We start from the raw sequence: 25,797 nt of genomic DNA on the forward strand, positions 1-25,797 counted from the left end.
GAGAATGGGGTTGGGAGGGAGAAATAGATCAGCCGTGATTGGATGGCGGAGTAGACTTGATGGGCCGAATGGACTGCAGATGCTGGTTTAAACCGAACACAGACACAAAAATGTTGGAGTCAATCATCGGGTCAGGCAGCATCTCTGGAGAGAGAGGAATGGGTGACGTTTTGGGTCGACCCCAAAAAGAGATGCTGCCTGACCCAATGAGTGGCTCCAGCATTTTTGTGTCTAGTTAAGGAGCAGTGTTTATTGCTGTGGACGTCTGCCACACTGTGACAGGCCTGTTGCAAGGGCACGGTCGCAGAGAGGAAGTGGTGCAAATACTCTTGCGCGATGACAACAAGCAGCCCAGTGCTGGGGCAGGCTAACCAGGCGCATGCATCCCTTGCTGACGGGGCCATTACCTGGTGTCAGATGATGAATGGCCCTGGAAGCCTCTCCCTCAGGGAGAGAGCCAACCAGCAAAACCACCGAGCGGATGATTGCAGAATGCAGTCGCGGTATTGATCTCCCACAGTTTGGCTCGCTGCTGATGGGGATTGAAATACAAATCGCTGAAAGATCCAGGTCAACCTCCAGCCCAGAATGAATGAGCCCAATCCACCGTCGCTCTCGCAGATATTGAAGTAGAAAGCAGAATGAGTAGTGGAGAACGACAAGGTCAACCTGTGGCATAGACAGTAGAACCACTGCCTCAGTCCACTGGGTTACCTTAGCTTAGCTTAGTTTAGTTTAGTTTAGTTTAGTTTAGATTAGTTTAGTTTAGTTAGTTTAGTTTAGTTTAGTTTAGATAGTTTAGTTTAGTTAGTTTCTAGTTTAGTTTTGTTTAGTTTAGTTTAGTTTAGTTAGTTTAATTTAGTTTAAATAGTTTAGTTTTGATTTAGTTTAGTTTAGTTAAATTAGATTAGTTTAGTCAGTTTAACTTAGTTTATTTTAGCCTAGCCTAGCTTAGTTTAGTTTGGTTTCGTTTAGTTTAATTAGTTTAGTTTAGTTTAATTAATTTAACCTAGCTTTAGTTTAGTTTAGTATAGTTTGTTTATTTTAATTAGTTTAGCTTAGCTTAGTTTAATCTAATGTAGTTTAGTTTACTTCAGTTAGTTTAATTTAGTTTAGTTGATAAGGTCATAAAGAATAGTTAGATAGAGCTCTAGGGGCTAGTGGAGTCAAGGGATATGGGGAGAAGGCAGGCACGGGTTATTGATAGGGGACGATCAGCCAATAGATAAATATGATCACAATGAATGGCGGTGCTGGCTCGAAGGGCCGAATGGCCTCCTTCTGCACCCATTTTCTATGTTTCTATGTTTCTATGTAATAGGAATAGAATTAGGCCATTCAGCCCATCAAGACTACTCCGCCATTCAATCACGGCTGATCTATCTCTCCCTCCTAACACCATTCTCCTGCCTTCTCCCCATAACCTCTGACACCTGTACTAATCAAGAATTTATCTATCTATCTCTGCCTTAAATATATCCACTGACTTGGCCTCCACAGCCTTCTGTGGCAAAGCATTCCACAGATTCGGCACCAGTTTAGAGATACAGCACGGAAACAGTCACTTCAGCCCACCGAGCCGGCGTTGACCAGCGATCCCCGCACACTAACGTTATCCTGCACACACTTGGGGCAGTTTACATTTTATACCAAGCCAATTAGCCTTACGTCTTTGGAGTGTGGGAAGAAACCGAAGATCTTGGAGAAAACCCACGGGTTAGACAGCACTTTCTTCTTCTCATCGTGTCCACATCACGAGATTAAAAGTTGTTCAGCCAGAGCTGAACACACGTCTCGGCATCTGCCTAAAATGGCGTCTTGCGCTTCTTGTGCGTTGTGGTGGAAAGATTGGTGGAGACAGGGTCCTCGACGTGAACGTTCTTTCCTTGACCCCAGCACTGATTTAACAGAATCACAAAAAATTGGCCATTGCGGTGAACGCAGGGCGGCACGGTGGCGCAGCGGTGACGTTGCTGCCTCACGGCGCCAGAAAGCCAGGTTGGATCTTGACCACGGGTGCTGTCTGTACGGAGTTTGCACGTTCGCCCCATGACCACGTGGGTTTCTTCCAGCTCCTCTGGTTTCATAAGTTCATAAGTTCTAGGAGCAGAATCAGCCCATCAAGACTACTCCACCATTCAATCATGGCTAATCTATCTTTCCCTCTTATCCACATTCTCCTGCCTTCTCCCCATAACCCCCAACACCCGTATTAATCAAGAATCTAGCAATCACTGCCTTAAAAATATCTATGGGCCTCCACAGCTTTCTGTGGCGATGAATTCCACACATTCACCACCCTCTAACTGAATGTTTAAGAAGGAACTGCAGATGCTGAAAAAATCAAAGGTAGACAAAAATGCTGGAGAAACTCAGCGGGTGTGGCAGCATCTAGACCCGAAATGTCACCTATCCCTTCTGAAGAAGGGTCTCGACCCGAAACGTCACCTATTCCTTCGCTCCATAGGTGCTGCCTCACCCGCTGAGTTTCTCCAGCATTTCTGTCTACCTTCTAACTGAAGGCCACATCCCAAAGATGGTCGAGGTTTGTAGGTTAATCGGCCTCTGTGAATTGGCCCAAGTGTGTAGGGAGTGGATGAGAACGTGGGGATAACATAGAACCGGTGTGAACCGGTGATCGATGGTCGGCATGGACTCGGTGGGCCGAAGGGCCTGTTTCCAAGCTGTATCTCTGAACCAAAGCAGACTATATTTGTGCTTGGTCCTACCTTACAACAGAGCCTCCCTGGCCAGAGACCAGTACTGTCCGACTTAAACGAGACACCAACTGCGATGCATGGACAGACCGGTGGAGACCAAAGAAACTGCAAGTGTTGGTTTGCAACAAAAAAAAAAAGACACAAAAGTGCTGGAGTAACTCAACGGGTCAGGCAGCATCTCTGGAGCAGTTTCTGGTCGGGACCCTTCTTCAGACTGATTGTAGAATGGGGGGGGGGGGATTGTTCTCCCCGTGACCTGCGTGGGTTTTCTTCGGGAACTCCAGTTTCCCCCCACACTCCAAAGACGTGGAAGTTTGTAGGTTAATCGGCTTCGGTAAAAATTGTAAAATGTCCCTAGTGTGTGTGTGTGTGTAGGATAGTGTTAGTGTGTGTGGATCGCTGGTCGGCACAGACCCGGTGGGCTGAAGGGCCCGTTTCCACGCTGTATCTCGAAACTAAACTAAACCGTTTACTTCATTGGCTTTGGTAAAATTGTAAAATGTCCCCAGTGCGTGTGGGATAGTCAATAGACAATAGACAATAGGTGCAGGAGTAGGCCATTCGGCCCTTCGAGACGGCACCGCCATTCAATGTGATCATGGCTGATCATCCCCAATCAGTACCACGTTCCTGCCTTCTCCCCATATCCCCTGACTCCGCTGTCTTTAAGAGCCCTATCTAGCTCCCCCTAGTGTTAGTGTGCGGGGATTGCTGATCGGCGTGGACTCGGTGGGGCCGAAGGGCCTGTTTCCGCTCTGTATCTCTAACGTATCTAAAGTCATCTACCCGCCGTGGGGAGAAGTGGCTTCTCGCTGCCGTATAACCGGGGGCCTGAGAATATTTACTCTGGAGGACTGCGGTCTGTAATTACTCCGTTACAATATTCTTATTTATATTGAGTTCAGAATAATGCCATGAGCAAGGCCCGAGGCAGTAAAAACAATTGAGGGTGTTGAGAGAATGTCATTAATTATTGAAGAGCTTGTACAGTCAAGCTGTTTGAACCCTTAGATGTTGCTTTCTTTTTTTTTGTGGATCTCCCTCCGGGCTATCTATCATTTTTCTTAATAACGTGCAGTACACAATTTTTAATTAACATTAACTATTAACGTGTAACGCTGAGGCCGGCAGCGCCCATGTTGACGATCGTCGAGGAATACTGCAGACGCTTCCTCCAGGCCCAGTGGCGTGACGGTAGAGTTGCTGCCGCTGCCTCACAGCGCCAGAGAGCAGGGTTCGATCCTGACGACGGCCGCTGTCTGTACGGAGTTTGGACGCTCGCCGGTTTCCACGCACAGGACTACAGGTTAATTGGTTTCGGTAGAAAATGTATAAAATATGGCCCTAGTGTGTGTAGGACAGTGTTAGTGTGCGGGGATCGCTGGTCGACGCAGACTCGGTGCTTGTTTCCGCTCTGTATCTCTTAAATTAAACTAGACTAGTGAATCTTTGATATAGGGAGGTAACGTTTGGTTTCTCAATCCCTTGGAGTAAATATCTTGTCATTAGACAATAGACAATAAGTACAGGAGTAGGCCATTCGGCCCTTCGAGCCAGCGTCGCCATGCAACGTGATCATGGCTGATCATCCCCAATCAGTACCCCATTCCTGCCTTCTCCCCTGATCCCCTGACTCCGCTATCTTTTAGAGCCCTATCTCTCTCTTGAAAGTCTCCAGAGAATTGGCCTCCATTGCCTTCTGAGGCAGAGAATTCCACAGATTCACAACTCTCTGTGTGAAAATGTTTTTCCTCATCTCCATTCTAAATGGCTTACCCCTTAGTCTTAAACTGTGGTCCCTGGTTCTGGACTCCAGAACATGTTTCCTGCCTCGAGCATGTCCAAACCCTTAATAATCTTAGTGTTCAAGAAGGAACTGCAGATGCTGGAAGATCGAAGGTACACAAAAATGCTGGAGAAACTCAGCGGGTGCAGCAGCATCTATGGAGCAAAGGAAATAGGCGACGTTTCGTGCCGAAACCCTTCTTCAGACTGATTCATCTGATTCATAGGATCCCTCCTCATCCTTCTAAATTCCTGTATATACAAGCCCAACCGCTCCATTCTATCAACATATGATAGTCCCGCCATCCCGGAAATTAACCTTGTGAACCTACGCTGCACTCCCTCAATAGGAAGAATGTCCCTCCTCAAATTTGGAGATCAAAACTGCACACAATACTCCAGGTGTGGTCTCATTAGGGCCCTGTACAACTACAGAAGGACCTCTTTGCTCCTATATTCAACTCCTCTTGTTATGAAGGCCAACACACCACTCGCTTTCTTCACTGCCTGCTGTACCTGCATGCTTACTTTCAGTGACTGATGAACAAGGACTCCCAGATCTCGCTGTACTTCCCCTTTTCCGAACTTGACACCATTCAGATAATAATCTGCCTTCCTGTTTTTGCCACCAAAGTGGATAACCTCACATTTATCCACATTAAACTGCACCTGAACCACCCATATAGAAGCAATGGGCAAGAAAGCTCACAGACACATCTCCTGCCTGAGAAGGCTTAGGAAGTTCAGCATGTCCCCAACAACTCTCACCAACTTCTACAGATGCACCGTAGAAAGCATTTTATTGGGACGCATCACAGCACCGTTTGAGAACAGCTCCATCCAAGACCGCAAGAAATTGGATGCAGAATTGTGGATGCAGCCCAGACCATCGCACAAACCAACCTCCCTTCCATTGACTCCATTTATACCTCACGCTGCCTCGGCAAGGCCGGCAGCATCACCAAGGACCAGTCTTACTCTGGTCACTCCCTCTTCTATTAGACTAAACTAAAATAAACTAAACTTCATAAAGGTAGGGTCTCGATGCGAAAGATCATCTATTCGTTTTCTCTAGAGATGCTGCCAGGCCCAATGAGTTCCTCCAGCATTTTTGTGTCTTTCGAAACTAGACCTCCATCAGGCTCATAAACCTCTATAAACCTCAATCCTATCTTGCCCAACCTAGAGTTATAGAGTTATAGTGTGGAAACAGGCCCTTCGACCCAACTCGCCCACACCGGCCAACAATGTCCCAGCTACCCTAGTCCCATTTGCTTGCACTTGGTCCATATCCCTCCAAACCTGTCCTATCCATGTACCTGTTTTTTAAAATGATGGGATAGTCCCAGCCTCAACTACCTCCTCTGGCAGCTTGTTCCATACACCCACCACCCTCAGTGTGAAAAAGTTGCCCCTCCGATTCCTATTAAATCTTTTCCCCGTCACCTTGAGCCTATGTCCTCTGGTCCTCGATTCCCCTACTCTGGGTAAAAGACTCTGTGCATCTACCCGATCTATTCCTCTCATGATATTGTACACCTGTATAAGATCTCCCCACATCCTCCTACGCTCAATGGAATAGAGACCCAGCCTACTCAACCTTTCCCTATAGTTCACACCCTCTAGTCCTGGCAGCATCCTCGAAAATCTTTTCTGAACCCTTTCAAGCTTGACAACATCTTTCCTATAACATGGTGCCCAGAACTGAACACAATATTCTAAATGCGGTCTCACCAACGTCTTATACAACTGCAACATGATGTCCCAACATCTATACTCAGCCTCTTCCTACAGCTCAGTCCCTCTAGTCTTATGAACATCCTCATAAAAAGTGTTGGCAGGCTCGGACTTGGCGATTTTTTTCGGCGACTGCTGGCGACAAATCGGTGTCGCCAAAAGATTTTGAACATTTCAAAATCCAGCATCGACAAGAAAAATGTTGCGACACTTGAAACAACACCGCGTGTCAATACGTCGTCACGCCGCATCACCGCCGCGAAACAACGCCGCGTGTCAATGATGCCGGTAGTTGCCGAAGAAATCGGCAAGTGGAACAGGCCCTTTAGTGTGCGGGGATCGCCGGTCGGTGTGGACTCGGTGGGCCGAAGGGCCTGCTTCCGCGCTGTAACTCTAAAAATAAAAATAATACTAAGATTCCCTGTCAGCTGGATGTAAACACAAACACAGTGTTTTGAATAATGTAGGTATATAAAAAGCCTCGCATATCCTCTCTCCTTTACACTTCTGACATCAACATGTCATAAGTAATTTAAACAAGGCGATGTGAATCCAGCTTGGTTCTTGCTAACCTTTGGTAACTCCAAGGTCGAAAGGCCGTAAAGCCCCTGTCCCACTGTACGAGATCATTCAAGAGCTCTGCCGAGTTTAAAAAAAAAATCAAACTCGTGGAAGCACGTAGAATGTACGTAGCGGGTACGTCGGAGCTCGGGGGCGTCTCTTAGCCGCTCGTAACGCTAACGGCAGGTACTCGGGAAACGCGGTAAGCTCGGGAAGACTCGTGAAGATTTTTCAACGAGAGCCCCGAGTACCAACGAGCGGCTATTACCGTAAATCTCCGAGTTTGAATCAGGGGAAACTCGGGAGAGCTCTTGGAATGAACTCTAACAGTGGGACAGGGCTTTAAGTTAGTTCATCTGCAGATAACTTCAAGCCATTGTGTAGAAGCAAGGAACTGCCGATGCTGATCCACCAAAGAAAGGCACAAAATGCTGGATTAACTCATTGGGTCAGGCAGCATCTCTGGAGAACATGGATAGGTGGCATTTAGGTATTCAGAAAAGTCCCGACCCGAAACTTCACCTCTCCATGTTCTCCAGAGATGCTGCCTGACCCATTGAGTTACCACAGCAATATTTGGCCTATTTTGAAAACCAGCATCTTAGGGATAGACCTTCTCCCCATAACCTCTGACACCCATACTAATCAAGAATCTATCAATCTCTGCCTTAAAAATATCCACTGACTTGGCCTCCACAGCCTTCTGTGACAAAGAATTCCATAGATTCACCACCCTCTGACTAAATAAATGTCTCCTCATCTCCTTCCTAAAAGGACGCCCTTTAATTCTGAGGCTGTGACCTCCAGTCCTAGACTCTCCCACTAGTGGAAACATCCTCTCCACATCCACTCTATCCAAGCCCTTCACTATTCTGTACGTTTCAATGAGGTCCCCCCCTCATTCTTCTAAACTCCAGCGAGTACAGGCCCAGTGCCGACAAACGCTCATCACAGGTTAACCCACTCATTCCTGGGATCATTCTTGTAAACCTCCTCTGGACCCTCTCCAGAGCCAGCACATCCTTCCTCGGATACGGGGCCCAAAATTGCTCACAGTATTCCAAATGCGGCCTGACCAGCGCCTGATAGAGCCTCAGCATTAAGTCTCTGTTGTTTTTGTGTACAAGCCCTCGCGAAATAAATGATATAAATGATGTCTGCTTTTACAAGACAGTGTGAAGTGGAGATGGAGTCAGTGGTTTCAAGTCTGGTCTGTACAATGGGACTGGACCCAATACAATGCTTAACCATATCTGATCGATCTGGGCAGAGCTGTTCCCAAAGCTGTGACGCAATCTACAAAAAGATAGCAATGCCTAGGGTGGAACAAGTCCTAGTGTCACAGAATGATACATTGTGGAAACAGGCCCATCGGCCCAACCACACCGGCCAACAATGTCGCAGCTACACTAGTCCCACCTGCCTGCGCTTGGTCCATATCCCTCCAGACTTGTCCTATCCATGTACCTGTCTAACTGTTCCTTAAACGTTGGGATAGTCCCAGCCTCAACGACCTCCTCTGGCAGCTCATTCCATACACCCACCGCCCTCAGTGTGAAAAAGTTACCCCTCAGATTCCTATTAAATCTTTTCCCCTTCACCTTGAACCTATGTCCTCTGGTCCTCGATTCCCCCACTCTGGGCAAGAGATTCTGTGCATCCACCCGATCGATTCCTCTCATGATTTTGTCAAAGTCTTTGATTGCGCAGGCCAATTTTCTGAGGCAGCGTGAAGTGTTGATGGAGTCAATGGCGGAGGGTCTGATCTGTGTGACGGGCTGGGCTACGTCCACAACTCGCTGCAAGAGTCAAGTGTGTTTAATTGGTGTATCCACTGACATCATGACCATGGAATTCTTACCAGCAGCAGCTTAACATGCCTGTGAATGCAATACTCATAGATAATATGCAATCATCAAAAATTCAATAAATCTCTTTAATAAAACAGAAGGCAGAAGGTAGTTGAGGCCAGTTCATTGGCTATATTTAAGAGGGAGTTGGATGTGGCCCTTGTGGCTAAAGGGATCAGGGGGTATGGAGAGAAAGCAGGTACAGGATACCGAGTTGGATGATCAGCCATGATCATATTGAATGGCGAATGGTGCAGGCTCGAAGGGCCGAATGGCCTCTACTCCTGCACCTGTTGTCTATGTTTCTATGTTTCTATAGGTGAGGTTTTAGGTGACGTTTTGATTTCTTCAACGCACCAGGTTAAATATGTTACCTCGAGGTGCAAGATTGTGAACAAGCTGGGCCAGACTTTACTGTCTAGCCACCGAAGGTAGACAAAGGTGTTGGAGAAACTCAGCGGGTGCAGCAGCATCTATGGAGCGAAGGAAATAGGCAACGTTTCGGGCCGAAACCCTTCCGGGTTTCGGCCCGTAACGTTGCCTATTTCCTTCGCTCCATAGATGCTGCTGCACCCGCTGAGTTTCCCCAGCACTTTTATCCAGCTTGATTGTAATCATGTATTGTCTTTCCGCTGACTGGTTAGCACGTAGCAAAAAGCTTTTCACGTGACAATAAACTAAACTAAACTAAAATATGTCAACGGCATTTATGATCATAAAAGATTAAGTGCAAGCTGAACGAAAGGTGCTGGCGGCCGAAGGGTCGAATGGCCTACTCCTGCACCTATTTTCTATGTTTCTATGTTTCTATAACCTCAAGATTTTAGTTTTGTTTAGTTTATAGATACAATGCGGAAACAGGCCCTTTGGCCCCACTGAGACCGTGCCAACCAGCGATCCCCGCACACTAATACTATCCTACACACACACTAGGGACAATTTACAATCATATCAAGGCAATTAACCTGCAAACCTGCACGTCTTTGGAGTGTGGAGTTCAGTTCAGTTCCGTTCCGTAACGCTCGCCCGATGGGGGAGGGGAGAAGAGGGACTGGGGCGAGACTGGTCCTTGATGATGCTGCCGGCCTTGCCGAGGCAGCGTGAGGTGTAAATGGAGTCAATGGAAGGGAGTCTGAAGAAGGGTTTTGGCCCGAAACATTGCCTATTTCCTTCGCTCCATAGATGCTGCTGCACCCGTTGAGTTTCTCCAGCACTTTTGTCTACCAATGGAAGGGAGGTCAGTTTGTGCGATGGTCTGGGCTGTGTCCACAGTTCTCTCCAATATCTTGCGGTCTTGGATGGAGCTGTTCCCAAACCTTGCTGTGATGCATCCCAATAAAATGTTTTCTATGTTGCATCTGTAGAAGTTGGTGAGAGTTGTTGGGGACATGCTGAACTTCCTAAGTCTTCTCAGGAAGTAGAGGTGTCGGTGAGCTTTCTTGCCCATTGCTTCTCTATGGGTGGTCGAGGACAAATTGTTGGTGACATTTACTCCAAGGAATTGAGAAACCAAACCGTACCTCCCTATATTAAAGATTCACTAGTTTAGTTTAGTTTAGAGATACAGCGTGGAAACAAGCGGACTTCGGCCCGACCGAGTCCGCGCCGACCAACGATCCCCGCAGACTAACACTATCTCACACACATTAAGGACAATTTCACACTTATTCCAAGCCACTTAACCAACCAACCTGTACGTCTTTGGAGTGTGGGAGGAAACCGAAGGTCTGGGTGAAAACCCACGCAGGTCACGGGGAGAACGTACAAACTCCGTACAGACAGCGCCCGTAGTCGGGATGGAACCCGGGTCTCTGCCGCTGTAAAGTAGCAATTCTACCGCTGCGCCACCCTGCCGCCCTAGATCTGGACTGTGATGTGAGGATAGACAATAGACAATAGGTGCAGGAGTAGGCCATTCGGCCCTTTGAGCCAGCACTGCCATTCAATGTGATCATGGCTGATCATCCACAATCAGTACCCCGTTCCTGCCTTCTCCCCATATCCCTTAACTCTGCTATCCCTAAGAGCTCTATCCAGCTCTCTCTTGAAAGCATCCAGAGACCCACCCAATTCCTACAAGACATACAAACAATTCAATTTACACAAATGTCCATCACAGTGAATCTCCTCCTCACTGTGATGGAAGGCAAAGTCTTGTCTCTCCCCTTCACCATTTCTCTCCCGATGTTGAAGCCCCAGGCGGGCGATGGTAAGTCCCGCGGCCATTAAAGCCGCGCCGGGCGATGTACGGCCCCGCTCCGGCTTACCACTTATTCTTAAACTATGGCCCTTGGTTCTGGACTCCCCCAAGATCAGGAACATGTTTCCTGCCTCTAGCGTGTCTGAACTCTTAACAATCTTATATGTTTCAATAAGATCCCCTCTCATCCTTCTAAACTCCAGAGTGTACAAGCCCAGCAGCTCCTTCCTCTCAGCATTTGGGAAAGTTGTCGTTCAGGTGCGACAGCAGGAACATGATGGATAAAAAACAACTAGGCAAAAACTCTTGTATTTTCTTGAAGGAGCTTTGAAACTTATTGGTCTCTCTTATCCTGGAGATTTAGGGCGAGAAAAACCAAACCAATAGATAGTACTTCATTCTTGACAAAGTCCTAAATAACTCTCTGGTGAAGTAAAAATCAATGTTTAATTTATCACGCATCATCAGTCAAGTCGCGGTGAATTGTTCATTTTTCTTTTGAGTGCACTGGAGATGTCGGCGGCTTCTCGGAGTCTCAGATGCATTGGCTCGTGATGCAATTACAACAACAACTCGGCTTTATATAGCACCTTTAACTTAATAACGCGCCCACAAGGCGCGCAAAGGGGAGCGTAATGCAGTAAGGCTTGACAAGGGCAAGGTATTTCAAGAGGTCGCCAGGGGGATTGCACGAGGAGGTCAGATGCATGGGCAGATGAAGTTTAACGCGGGTAAATGTGAGGTTATCCACTTTGGTAGCAAAAACAGGAAGGCAGATTACTATCTAAATGGTGTCAGGTTGGGGAAAGGGGAAATACAATGGGATCTGGGGGCCCTTGTACATCAGTCTATGAAAGTAAGCATGCAGGTACAGCAGGCAGTGAAGAAAGCGAATGGCATGTTGGCCTTTATAACAAGAGGAATCGAATATAGGAGCAAAGACGTCCTTCTGCAGTTGTACAGGGCCCTAGTGAGACCACACATTGTGTGCAGTTTTGGTCTCCTAATATGAGGAAGGACATTCTTACTATTGAGGGAGTGCAGCGTAGGTTTACAAGGTTAATTCCCGGGATGGCGGGACTGTCATATGCTGAGAGAATGGAGCGGCTGGGCTTGTACGGCAACTAAACCGTCTCCCCCACCTGGTTTGCCAGGTGAGGAGGGGGCTGTGGACCCCCAGCAGGACCAAAAACAAGACCTGTCAAAGGGCAGATGAGCTCCTAGCGAGCCAACGGCCATCCACACTTCAGTAGAAGTTGCGATCACTGTCGTACACGGCATTGTAAGGCACCGTGCCCGTTGATGTTTACAACCATGATGTTGATGATGATGATGATGATGATGATGATGATGATGTGAGATGTGTAAGGCTTAATAAGAAGTTGAGGGGGCAACTTTTACGTACGGGGTGATGGGTATATGGAACGAGCTGCCAGAGGAGGTAGTTGAGGCAGGGACTCCAACAGCATTTAAAAGACACTTGGACAGGTACATGGATAGGAAAGACTTGGAGGGAATTGGGCCAACAGCGGGCAAATGGGACTAGCTAAAATGGGCTGGCATGGAAGTGTTGGGCAGAGGGGCCTGTTTCTGCGCTGTATCTCTCTGTGACTGATATTTATGGTGAACATGATTGAAAATCCAAATAAAAATATGTGGAGAAGATTGCAAGTCACAAAAGCCTTGAAATTCCGTGATGATGTCACGGTGATTTGACATTTTATATTGGAGCACCCGGTACATAACCACTGCTTTCAGTTTTTTGTTTAGCTGTACAGCAGGAAAACAGGTGCTTAGGCTCAACGAGTCCGTGCCGACCAGCGACCCCCCCCCCCCCCTCTCCCCAACACTAAAACTACCCTGGGACAATTTACATCTTTACCAAGTGTTGGAGCCGTTAAGCTCCAAGTGGCTATCGAAGGTTGAACTCTGAGAAGTTGTAAGAACCGCCGCTCTACCAAGCCAATTAACCGACAAACCTGCACGTCTTTGGAGCGCGGGAGGAATCCGAAGATCTCGTAGAAAACCCACGCAGGTCACGGGGAGAACGTAAAACTCCGTATAGACAGCACCCGTAGTCGGGATCAGACCCGGGTCTCCGGCGCTGTGAGGCAGCAACTCTACCGCTGCGCCACCGTGCCGCCCCAAATGTCTTAAAGGGCAAAAAGGCCTTGAATAAGGGCATTTTAAGCTGATTTTTAACTATGCCGAGCGTAAACACATGCGGACTGGCCAATTTAAGAATAAGGGGGTAAGCCATTTAGAACGGAGACGAGGAAACACTTTTTCACGCAGAAAGTTGTGAGTCTGTGGAATTCTCTGCCTCAGAGGGCGGTGGAGGCCGGTTCTCTGGATACTTGCAAGAGAGAGCTAGATAGGGCTCTTAAAGATAGCGGAGTCAGGGGATATGGGGAGAAGGCAGGAACGGGGTACTGATTGGGGATGATCAGCCATGATCACATTGAATGACGGTGCTGGCTTGAAGGGCCGAATGGCCTACTCCTGCACCTGTTGTCTATTGTTAAAAAGGAAGATGGAAAAGACAAGATTTGCGAGGATGTTGCCAGGAATGTGGGGCCTGATTTACAGGGTGAGGTTGTGCAGGCTAGGATTCTGTTCCTTGGAGCGCGGGAGGGTGAAGCCCCCCCTTTATATACTTCCAGGCAACATACTCGTAAACCTTCTTCGACAAGTTTCCAACTTTTTCCATGTTGTGAAACTGCTGCTGCTGCTGCACGCAGACTGGTCAAGCAGGCTGGGTTATTATCGGGAATTGAAGCATAAAACCATCTGATAGCGACCAGCACAGTGTGTGTGGTAAAGCGATCCTGCAGCAAAAACATCACATCAAAGGATTGATCTATGGCTGATTGAGGTGAGGACACTCATTTCAGATTCATGCTCTGAAAGACATTTCATTTCAGAACCCACTTCATTTTTTTTTCTCTCTGCGAGATTTTTATTTTTATTTCCGAACATTCTAATGTCAGTTGTTTGTTGCTGGGGAGACATTGCCAACTTGAGTGCCGCAGCGGTAGAGCTGCTGCCCCACAGCGCCAGAGACCCGGGTTCGATCCCGACTACAGGTGCTTGTCTGTACGGAGTTTGCACGTTCTCCCCGGGATAGGATCGGTCCGAGTCAGCATGGATTTACGAAGGGGAAATCATGCTTGACTAATCTTCTGGAATTTTTTCAGGACGTGACTAGGAAAATGGATAAGGGAGAACCAGTGGATGTAGTGTACCTGGACTTTCAGAAAGCATTTGATAAGGTCCCACATAGATTAGTGGGCAAAATTAGGGCTCATGTATTGGGGGTAGAGTGCTGACATGGATAGAAAATTGGGCGGCAGACAGGAAACAAAGAGTAGGGATTAACGGGTCCCTTTCAGAATGGCAGGCAGTGACTAGTGGGGTACCGCAAAGCTCGGTGCAGGGACCGCAGTTATTTACAATTTACATCAATGATTTAGATGAAGAGATTCAAAGTAACATTAGCAGATTTGCAGATGACACAATACTGGGTGGGAGTGTGAACTGTGAGGAGGATGCTATGAGAATGCAGGGTGACTTGGACAGGTTGGGTGAGTGGGCAGATGCATGGCAGATGCAGTTTAATGTGGATAAATGTGAGGTTAGTATCAAAATCAGGAAGGCAGATTATGATATAAATGGTGTCAAGTTGGGAAAATGGGAAGTACAACGGGATCTGGGGGTCCTTGTTCATCAGTCAAAGAACGTAAGCATGCAGGTAAAGCAGGCAGTGAAGAAAGCGAATGGCACGTTGATCTTTCTAATAAGAGGAGTTGAATATAGGAGCAAAACGGTCCTTCTGCAGTTGTACAGAGCCCTAGTGAGACCACACCTGGAGTATTGAGTGCAGTTTTGGTCCCCTAATTTGAGGAAGGAGATTCTTGCTATTGAGGGAGTGCGGCGTAGGTTTACAAGGTTAATTCCCGGGATGGCGGGACTGTCATATTCTGAGAGAATGAAGCGGCTGGGCTTGTAAACTCTAGAGTTTAGAAGGATGAGAGGGGATCTTATTGAAACATATAAGATTATTAAGGGTTTGGACATGCTAGAGGCAGGAAACATGTTCCCGATGTTGGGGGAGTCCAGAACCAGGGGCCACAGTTTAAGAATAAGGAGTAAGCCATTTAGAATGCAGACGAGGAAACACTTTTTTCACACAGAGAGTTGTGAGTCTGTGGAATTCTCTGCCTCAGAGGGCGGTGGAGGCCGGTTCTCTGGATACTTTCAAGAGATATTAGATAGGGCACTTAAAGATAGCGGAGTCAGGGGATATGGGGAGAAGGCAGCAACGGGGTACTGATTCGGGATGATCAGCCATGATCACCTTGAATGGCGGTGCTGGCTCGGAGGGCCGAATGGCCTACTCCTGCACCTATTGTCTATTGTCTACTTACAGTTCAGAAATGTGTAAGAAGGAACTGCAGATGCCGGTTTAAACCGAAGAGAGACACAAAATGCTGGAGTACCTAACTCAGCGGGCGGGACAGGCAGCGTCTCTGGAGAGAAGGGATGGGTGACGTTCCGGGTCCAGACCCTTCTTCAGAACCAGGCGGCAAAAAGATTTTGGATTCTGCCCTGCCGAGTTCCACTTAGAGGATCGAAGGTTTAATTGCTTTGACCAGAGCAAAATTAATCTTTAAAGGATACAATGGGGCTCAACCTTACACACTATAATCAGCCACCGGTGGTTGCGGCAATTAGATTGGTACAACAGTAGGCCGGCCTTGAAACAGACCCATAATTCAATGTAGCATTCCACTTCTTTACCATAACTGTGTGCGTCTTCGAAGGAGCATGATAGTTAATTACAACATCAAATACTCCGAGGAGCAAAGTTTGTTTAAGTGTCACAGATATTTGATGTCAGGTTATCATTCAAAGGCGCTGGAGTTAATTAACCGTTCAGAATCCTCCCGGACGCTTATAATTGTCTCGGAGCGCAGGGCGGTGGCAAAAGATGGAAATTGACACAAGCGCCTCGTCATCTTTGATCTCCTGAGCAGGAGTTGAGGCGAATTCTACATCCCCCTCAGTCGAAACATTGATCCACTTAAATAATTTAGTCACCTGAACTACAGGGCGGTCACGGTGGCGCAGCGGTAGGGTTGCTGCCTCACGGCGCCGCCGGGGACCCGGGTTCGATCCCAACCACGGGTGCTGTCTGTACGGAGTTTGCACGTTCTCACTGTGACCTGCGTGGGGTTTTCTCCGAGATCTTTGGTTTCCTCTCACACTCCAAAGACGTCCATGTTTGTAAGTTAATTGGCTTGGTAAATGTAAAAATTAGACAATAGACAAAAGGTGCAGGAGGAGGCCATTCGGCCCTTCGAGCCAGCACCGCCATTCAATGTGTTCATAGCTGATCATCCCCAACCAGTACCCCGTTGCTGCCTTCTCCCCATATCCCCTGACTCCACTATCTTTAAGAGCCCTATCTAATCTCTCTTGAAAGTATCCAGAGAACCTTCCTCCAGAGACCTGGGTTAGATCCTGACTACGGATACTGTCTGTACGGAGTTTGCACGTTCTCCCCGTGACCTGCGTGGGTTTTCTCCGAGATCTTCGGTTTCCTCCAAAGAGATGTGGGGGGAAACCGCATTCAATGAGATACCTCTCATCCTTCTAAACACCAGAGTGTACAAGCCCAGCCGCTCCATTCTCTCAGCATATGACAGTCCTGCCATCCCGGGGATTAACCCTAGTGATCCTAGTGTGTGTAGGGTAGTGTTCGAGTGCTGGTCGGTGCGTATTCGGTGGGCCGAAGGGCCTGTTTCCGCGCTGTATCTCTACACTAAACTAAACTGAACTACAAGCCTGGTAAAAGAGAATTTATCTCTCCGTAGTTAGCAAACATTGGTCTAAACAGCTGGTAACTATCTGAAGAAGTGTCTCGACCCAAAACGTCACCCATTCCTTCTCTCCAGTGATGCTGCCTGTCCCGCTGAGTTACTCCAGCTTTTTGTGTCTATAGCCGATGTCTAAGTTTAATAGTTCCAGGAGCAGTATTAGGCCATTCGGCCCATCACGTCTAATCCGCCTTTCAAACATACCTGATCTATCTCTCCCTCTCAATCCCATTCTCCTGCCTTCGCCTCATAACCCCTGACACCCGTACTAATCAAGAATCTGTCAATCACCCTCCACAGCCTTCTATGGCAATGTATATCCGCGGATTCACCACCCCAACTAAAGAAATTCAGCGCCGACCAGCGATCCCGGCACACTAACACTACCCGACACACACTAGGAGGCAATTTACATTTATACCAAGCCTGTACGTCTTTGGAGTGTGGGAGGAAACCGGAGATCCCAGAGAAAACCCACGCAGGTCATGGGGAGAACGTGCAAACTACGGACAGACAGCATCCGTAGTCAGGATCAAACCTCGGCCAGGCCCTCTCATAGATGAACTGAGGCCCAGGCCAGTTTCAATTTTAGAGGCCTCCAAACCAAGATCAAGGAGAGGCCCCTCAATTTTAGAGGCCCCCAGATCAAGATCCCTTTGAGGCAGACAGGCATGAGGCCCATGCCAAATGGCACTCAATGCCCTCTCCTCTGGTAGGCCCTGTACCCCGCCCGGCCTCTGGCGCTGTGAGGCAGCAACACTATCGCTGTGCCACCATGCATCCCTAGTTACTCCAGCATTTTGTGTGTATCTTTTTTTTTTGTTTTTTGTTTTTTTGTTTTTTGTTTATTTTATTAGAAGTTAATACAGCACAAAACAGTACAGTGGAACCTAATTTTAGGTGCCAACTATGTAATACCGTAATCCATTCTATGTGCAACCTCTAGTTTTATGTTATAAGAAGGAAGTAAGCAGGACAAGAAAAATAAAACAATACAAAAAGGGGAAAAAGTGGAAAAATAGATGGTAGAGAGTAGAAAAACGTGAAGTGTGTATATAAAAAAAAAATTAAAAAAGGAAGAGAGAAAGTGGAAAGTAGAAATAGAAGAGAAGGCCCCTTAAAAGAGAATTTTTCAAATCTGTATTCGGAGATGTAGATCTATCCGCGTCATGAATTTTGTGTGTATCTTAAACTAAACTAAACTTATCCTTGAGGCTGCATGATCTGACGTAGTGTGATTTTCTCGTTCTTCCATGTGAGTCCGACTATTTTCCTGAGCACCTAATTGTTTTTTCTAAGTGAGCCTGCTTGCTCAACCTTGGGACTGTGAGTAAACAACCCCATTAGAGCTGAGACGGCAGCTTTAACCCTTGCATGACAAGGATCCATGGCATCTACCTATGGAAGGTGGTTGTGGTCCCCAGAACGGAGACGAGGAAACACTTTTTCTCACAGAGAGTTGTGAGTCTGTGGAATTCTCTGCCTCAGGGGGCGGTTGGAGGCCTGTTCCCTGGATGCTTTCAAGAGAGAGCGAGATAGGGCTCTTAAAAATAGCGGAGTCAGGGGATATGGGGAGAAGGCAGGAACGGGGTACTGATTGTGGATGATCAGCCATGATCACATTGAATGGCGGTGCTGGCTCGAAAGGCCGAATGGCCTACTCCTGCACCTATTGTCTATTGTCGATTGTCACCCGAAGGTGCAGTGAAATGAATTTGCCAGCAGCGATACACTTGAAAAAAGAACGCACGTTACACAATAGGATTTAACACAAACATCCACCACAGCATTCTTCACTGTGGTAGAAGGCAACAAAGTTCAGTCAGTCCTCCTCCATTGTTCATCCGTGGTCGGGGACATAAACCCTCCGCAGTCTCCGGATGTACAGGCCCTCTCGTCGGGATGATTGATACTCTGACGTCAGGATGGCCGAACACACTTGGAGGTCCCAAATCGGCACTTTCCTACCCGGGGAAGGGGGGGGGGGGACCTAATTGAAACGTACCGACTAATTAAAGGCCTAGATAGAGGAGATTTGGAAAGGTGTTTCCACTAGTGGGAGAGTCTGGGACCAGAGGGCGCAGCGTCAGAATGAAAGGACGTATATTTAGAATAGAGATGAGGAGGAATTTCTTTAGTTAGTCAGAGGGTGGTGAATCTGTGGAATTCATTGCAACAAAAGGCTGTGGAGGCCAAGTCATTGGGCAGAAATTGGCAGGTTCTTCTTCTTGCGTATGGCGTGCACAGCCTAAAGTTGTCGGTCAACTTGTTCTCTTTGATCTTTTTGTTTGTGCACGTCGGGTTGATTGCATTCGTCGGACCAGGTGAAGGTTGCAATCTCCCACCCCTGTAGGTTCTTGATTAGTTAGGATGCTGCCTGAGCTGCTGATTACTTTGATGACTGACACTTTGACCAAGGCGTCTGGGCCAGCTCTGGTGCCAATTTCACCTGCATGTATGTAGTCTAAATCCCTCAAATCCTTGCTTGTTTCATGAGAGATGCAATGGCTTCAAACATCCTATAGTCTAGTTACCCTTTGAAAGGGAGAAGGGAGACAAAAATGCTGGAGAAACTCAGCAGGTGGGGCAGCATCTATGGAGCGAAGGAATAGGTGACGTTTTGTGTCGAGATTTATGTCTACTTTGAAAGGGGGAGATGAATGTCGCTGGGGCGAGAGTGTACAAATATCATGCACTCAGCGATCATGAGAGGAATAGATTGGCACGGAGTCTCTTGCCCACAGTAGGGGAATCGAAAACCAGAGGACATAGTTTAGTTTTGGGGAGTTTAGAGATACAGCGCGTAAACAGGCCCTTCGGCCCATAGTGCAGCAGCAGCAGCAGCAGCAGCAGCGCCTCGCCCGTGGCCCCGTCGGTCGGCAGCCCGGCCAGCTGTCCGACCTTCTGACCTTCGCTTACCGCTGACACCACCGCCACCGCCCTCCTTCTCATGGCTGATCATCGGTTCATGAGTTGGATGGGGCGCCGGTCTTTGCGCGCGATGTTGCGCGGCCCGGGCCCAACTCATCATTCACCCAGCCACGGACGAGTCGGTCATTGGATTGCCGTTGGGATTTTGTCCCCTATTTTGACATTTTGTCCCTTATTTGGGAGTGAGAAAGTTGGCGACCCTAGTCTCGACTCTAAACGTCACCCGTTCCTTCTCTCTGCCTGTCCCGCTGAGTTACTCCGGCATTTTGTGTCTGTCTTTGGTGTCAACCAGCACCTGCAGTTCCTTCCTGCACCCTACACATTAGCGTCTTCCCGATCTATTCCTCTCATGAGGAATATCTGTGTTCCCTTGGTTTCCCAATAAATGTAAAACAAGCCTACATGTTGATGAAGGCCACATAACGTTTGCGGATCCCAGGAATCTTCCTCTAACAAACGAGGAGATTAAAAATAGAGTACAGCTGCATTTCACCTGATAAAATGGCTGACAGACCGGCTGCCATGGTAACAGCTGCAGCAAACTAGTTGTATTCGGTGGCCAGAAATAGGGATCATTTAGTTTATTTTAATTTAGTTTAGTTTAGAGATACAGCGCAGAAACAGGCCCTTTGGCCCACCGAGTCCGCACTGACCAGCGATCCCCGCACATTTACACTATCCTGCATGCCCTAGGGACATTCACACTTATATCAAGGACATTTTATACAGGGCCAATTATCCTACAAATCTGTACGTCTTTGGAGTGTGGGAGGAAACCTAAGATCTCGAAGAAAACCCATGCAGGTCACGGGGAGAGCGTACCAACTCCATACAGACAGCGTCTGTAGTCGGGATCGAACCCGGGTCTCCGGCGCTGCATCGCTGTAAGGCAGCAACTCTACCGCTGCGCCACCGTGCCGCCCGTAGTTCAATTTAGTTCAGAGATACAGCATAAAACCAGGCCCTTCGGCCCACCGAGTCCACGCTAACCATCGATGACTCGTTCATGGACACAAAATGCTGGACTAATTCAGCGGGTCAGGCAGCATCTCTGGAGAGAAGGAATAGGTGATATTTTGGGCAGAGACCCTTCTTCAGACTGAGAGTCAGGGGAGAGGGATAATAAAGGTATGAAAAGGTAAAGAACAAATCACTGATGACCAAGGAAAGGTGGAGCCCACAATGCTCCATTGTTGGCTGTGGAAGAGGTGACGACAAAGGGATGCAAACAGTGGAACTGGCAGGATGACTAACGTCAGGGAGGGACAGAGAGCGAGGGAACGCAAGGGTTATTTGAAATAAGAGAAGGCAACATTCACACTAGAGTCGGACTGAGAAGGAATGGGTGACGTTTCGGGTTGAGACCCTTCTTCAGATTGAGAGTCAGGGGAGAGGGAGTCACAGAAACATGGAAGGGTGAGGTGTGAAAATGATGTATCAAAGGTAACGAAGTTCAAGGAACATGTAGAATAGATCAATGTTAGCTTGGGGAAGGTGACAACGAGACGTACAATGTAAGATTGAACCAGGAGGACAGTCAGACTTGTCGGAGAACTATGATGAGGAGGGGACGGAGGAAGAGGGAAAGCAAGGGTTACTTGAAGTTGGAGAATTCAATATTCATCGCGCTGGGTTGTTCCGCTAGTTCACACCAGTTCCACATTATCCCACTTTCTCATCCATTCATAGAAACATAGAAAATAGGTGCAGGAGAAGGCCATTCGGCCCTTCGAGCCTGCACCGCCATTCAATATGATCATGGCTGATCATTCAACTTAGTATCCTGTACCTGCCTTCTCTCCATACCCCCTGATCCCTTTAGCCACAAGGGCCACATCTAACTCCCTCTTAAATATAGCCAATGAACTGGCCTCAACTACCTTCTGTGGCAGAGAGTTCCACAGATTCACCACTCTCTGTGTGAAAAATGTTTTTCTCGCAGTAACTTCTTCCCCCAACTAACTTTGATCTATTCTACAAGTTCCTTGAACTTCGTCACTATTGATACGTCATTTTCACACCTCACCCTTCCATGTTTCTGTGACTGCCTTTCCCCATTCCTTGCACAAACGGGGACAATTTACAGAGGGCCATTTAATCTACAAACCCGCACATCTTTGGGATGTGGGCGGAAACCGGGGAACCCGGAGGGCACCCAGGCGGTCACAGGATGAACGTGCAAACTCCATGCAAACAGCACCTGAGGTCAGGATCGAACCCGGGCCTCTGGCGCCGTGAGGCAGCAACTCTACCAGCTGCCGCCCACTAGTTCAAACTTTTTTCGCAAACGTTAAACATAACTAAAATAATATGTCACAAAGTCATAAGGTCATAAGTGATAGGAGCAGAATTAGGCAATTCGGCCCGTCAAGCCCACTCCGCCATTCAATAATGGCTGATCTATCTCTCCCTCCTCACCCCATTCTCCTGCCTTCTCCCCATAACCCCTGACACCCGTACTAATCAAGAACTTATCCATCTCTGCCTTAAAAATATCCACTGACTTGGCCTCCACAGCCTTCTGTGGCAAAGAATTCCACAGATTCACCACTGAAGAAATTGCTCCTCATCTCCTTCCTGAAAGAACATTCTGTGGCTTAGAAACATAGGTGCAAGAGGAGGCCATTCGGCCCTTCGAGCCAGCACCGCCATTCATTGTGATCATGGCTGATCGTCCCCAATCAATAACCCGTGCCTTCCTTCTCCCCATATCCCTTGGGGTTCTAGTCCTAGACTCTCCCGCTAGTGGAACCATCGTCCCCTCCTAAAGAAATTCCTCCTCATCTCCTTCCGAAAGGAACGGCCTTTAATTCTGCGGAAACGTCTGTGAAACACACAGAGTCGTTCTCGCTTGCTTTCAGAAATAGCACAAAAATATTCCTGCAGACTGCCCATCCCTGTCCCCGGCACTTCAAGGGAAACATTGACTTGCTCTGACAAGCCCAATTTGCTGAATTAATTTCAAGCATCTTCTCATGCTTCCTTGCACAAACATCCTCATGTCTATTGCAGCCGCCTCATTAAGCTACCAGAGGGCGACTACGGGCCAGACATCCAGGGAGAGATGGTCATAGGAGAGCCACAGGCTCCTGGCTGCCAACCACCGCTAGGCCTTAAACCACCGCAGGGAACTAGACACGATTCAGGCACGGTGGCCCAGCGGTAGAGTTGCTGCCTCACAGCGAATGCAGCGCCAGACACCCGGGTTCGATCCCGACCACGGCCGCTGTCTGTACAGAGTTTGTACGTTCTACCCTAGACAATAGACAATAGACAATAGATGCAGGAGTAGGCCATTCTGCCCTTCGAGCCAGCACCGCCATTCAATGTGATCATGGCTGATCATCTGCAATCAGTACCCTGTTCCTGCCTTCTCCCCATATTCCCTGACTCCGCTATTTTTAAGAGCCCTATCTAGCTCTCTCTTGAATGCATCCAGAGAACCTGCCTTCACCGCCCTCTGAGGCAGAGAATTCCACGGACCTGCGTGGGTTTTCTCCAAGATCTTCGGTTTCCTCCCACACTGCAAAGGCAAACTGGTTTGCAGGTTAATTGGCTCGGTGTAAGTGTAAATCGTCCCTAGTGTGTGTAGGATAGTATTAATGTGCAGGGATCGCTGGTCATTTAGAAGGATGAGAGGATATCTTATTGAAACATATAAGATTATTAAAGGCTATACAAGATTATTAAGGGTTTGGACACGTTAGAGGCAGGAATTGTGCTGGGGGGGGGGATCCAGAACCAGGGGCTACAGTTTAAGAATAAGGGGTAAGCCATTTAGAACGGAGATGAGGAAACACTTTTTCACACAGAGGGTTGTGAGTCTGTGGAATTCTCTCCCTCAGAGGGCGGTGGAGGCCGATGCTCTGGATACTTTCAAGATAGAGCTAGATAGGGCTCTTAAAGGTAGCGGAGTCAGGGGATATGGGGAGAAGGCAGGAACGGGGTACTGGCTGTAGATGATCAGCCATGATCACACTGAAAGGTGGTGCTGGCTCGAAGGGCCGAATGGCCTACTCCTGCACCCGTTGTCTATTGTCTATTATCTACTCCAGAGATGCTGCCTGTCCCGCTGAGTTGCTCCAGCATTTTGTGTCTATCTTCTGTGTAAACCAGCATCTGCAGCATCAGCATGCAAAACAAAGCTGTTCACTGTACCTCGGTACACGTGACAATAAGGAACCTAAACCTATAATGGGGTGGAGTTCAGAGTAATAGTACGTGCTCCATGGTTTCCTTTTCCGTCCAATCCATTCTTTTTAAGTGATTGGAGCAAAATTAGACCATTCGGCCCATCAAGTCTACTCCACCATTAAATCACGGCTGATCTATCTCTCCCTCTCAACCCCATTCTCCTGCCTTCACCCCATGTCAAGCCAAGTCAACTTTATTTGTCACATACACATACCCCTGACACCTGAACTAATCCAGAATCTATCTATCTCTGCCATATAGGTAGGTAGACACACAAAGAGCTGGAGTAGCTCAGCGGGACAGGCAGCATCTCTGGAGAGAAGGAATGGGGTGACGTTTCGGGTCCGACTGGAGTCTGAGGAAGGGTCTCGACCCGAAACGCCGCCCCATTCCTTCTCTCCGGAGATGCTGCCTGTCCTGCTGAGTTACTCCAGCTCTTTGTGCCTGTCTTCGGCTTAAACCAGCAGCTGCAGTTCCTTCCTTCATATCTCTGCCCTATGCCTGGGATCAGTCTCTTTGCAAAGAAATGCTACTTTGAGAAAATAACATTTGATTTCCTAAATGCCTCCTGAGCCTGCAGGTCTGTTCAGTGAAAGACAGGCCGGTGTATTCCAAGTCGTATATTTCTTTTCACCAGAGTGCTGCTTCTCGACGTGTAATACGTGCTTATTGCTTGGCATAAATATTTTCTCCGCAGAGTTGTCAGCCCTCTAATATTGCCTCAGAGTCTGAAACGATTGTAGACCGACCATAAAACACTCCTTTGTATACATAGAGGAACAAACCACTGGGGTTTAAAATGAGATTGTGTCTATTTCAGTTTCCGCGAAACAGGTTTGTTTTGCCAGTAATAACAAATCAAAAGATTGGAGAACTATCTATTTGCCTGACAATAGACACAAGGTGCTGGAGTAAAGGGCCTGTCCCACTTGGCTGTAATTCGCGCCTCATTTACGCGGCATATGTAAAATAGGTCAACGCGTCGTGATGCGCGATGTCACACGCAAATCACGCATCATCACGTGTCAGCGCAGGCGTCTGGTGCGCATGACGTCATTAGAATACACTGCGGTGCGCGGCGACGCATGGTTACGGACGTTTACGCACGGTGACATAACCATGCGTCACCACGCGATACACGTGAGATTTCGGGACGCCAGTGTGCGACGCCAATGCATCAGAGTGCGTACGTGATACGTCATGCAGGTCGCACGTGAGGATTTTGTTACCCTACGAAATCATGGAGCGCCGCGTGCCAACGCATGTAATTCTACGCCTCACCATGTGCAACGCATGCGCACCCCACCCGTCCCGACGCATCGACCTATATCAAGTCAAGTCAAGTCAAGTCAAGTTTATTTGTTACATACACATACGAGATGTGCAGTGAAATGAAAGTGGCAATCCCTATATTACATATGACGCGTAAATGAGGCGCAAATGACGGCCATGTGGGACAGGCCCTTTCAATCAGCGGGTCAGGCAGCATCTCTGGAGAAAAGGAATAGGTGGCCTTTCCTGTTGAGACCCTTCTTCAGGCTATTTCTTCAACCTTGGGGAAGATTTCTCAGTGTTTAGTTTAGAGATACAGTTGCGGGCGGTCACGGTGGCACAGCGGCATAGTTGCTGCCTTACAGCCAACGCGGCGCCGGGGACTCGGGTTCGATCCCGACTACGGGCGCTGTCTGTGCGGAGTTTGTACGTCCTCCCCGTGACCTGCGTGGGTTTTCTCAGAGATCTTCGGTTTTCTCCCTAAGACGTACAGGTTTGTAGGTTAATTGGCTTGGTAAATGTAAAAAAGAATTGTCCCTAGTGGGTGTAGGATAGTGTTAATGTGCGGGGATCGCTGGTCGGTGCGGACCCGGTGGGCAGAAAGGGCCTGTTTCCGCGCTGTATCACGAAACTTAGTTTAGTTTATAGATGTAGAGCCGTGATGCGTT

The 25,797-nt window shown here is 48.0% G+C and overlaps 1 protein-coding gene across 8 annotated transcripts in view; it reads left to right on the plus strand.

Moving 5' to 3' along the window:
* nrxn3a (neurexin 3a) overlaps positions 1 to 25,797 on the plus strand; it is a 1,361,409-nt gene that overhangs the window by 1,217,746 nt on the left and 117,866 nt on the right. The gene's annotated exons all lie outside the window — the stretch shown is intronic.

This window comes from Leucoraja erinacea, chromosome 9 (assembly GCF_028641065.1).
Source record: "Leucoraja erinacea ecotype New England chromosome 9, Leri_hhj_1, whole genome shotgun sequence".
Lineage (NCBI taxonomy): Eukaryota > Metazoa > Chordata > Chondrichthyes > Rajiformes > Rajidae > Leucoraja > Leucoraja erinaceus.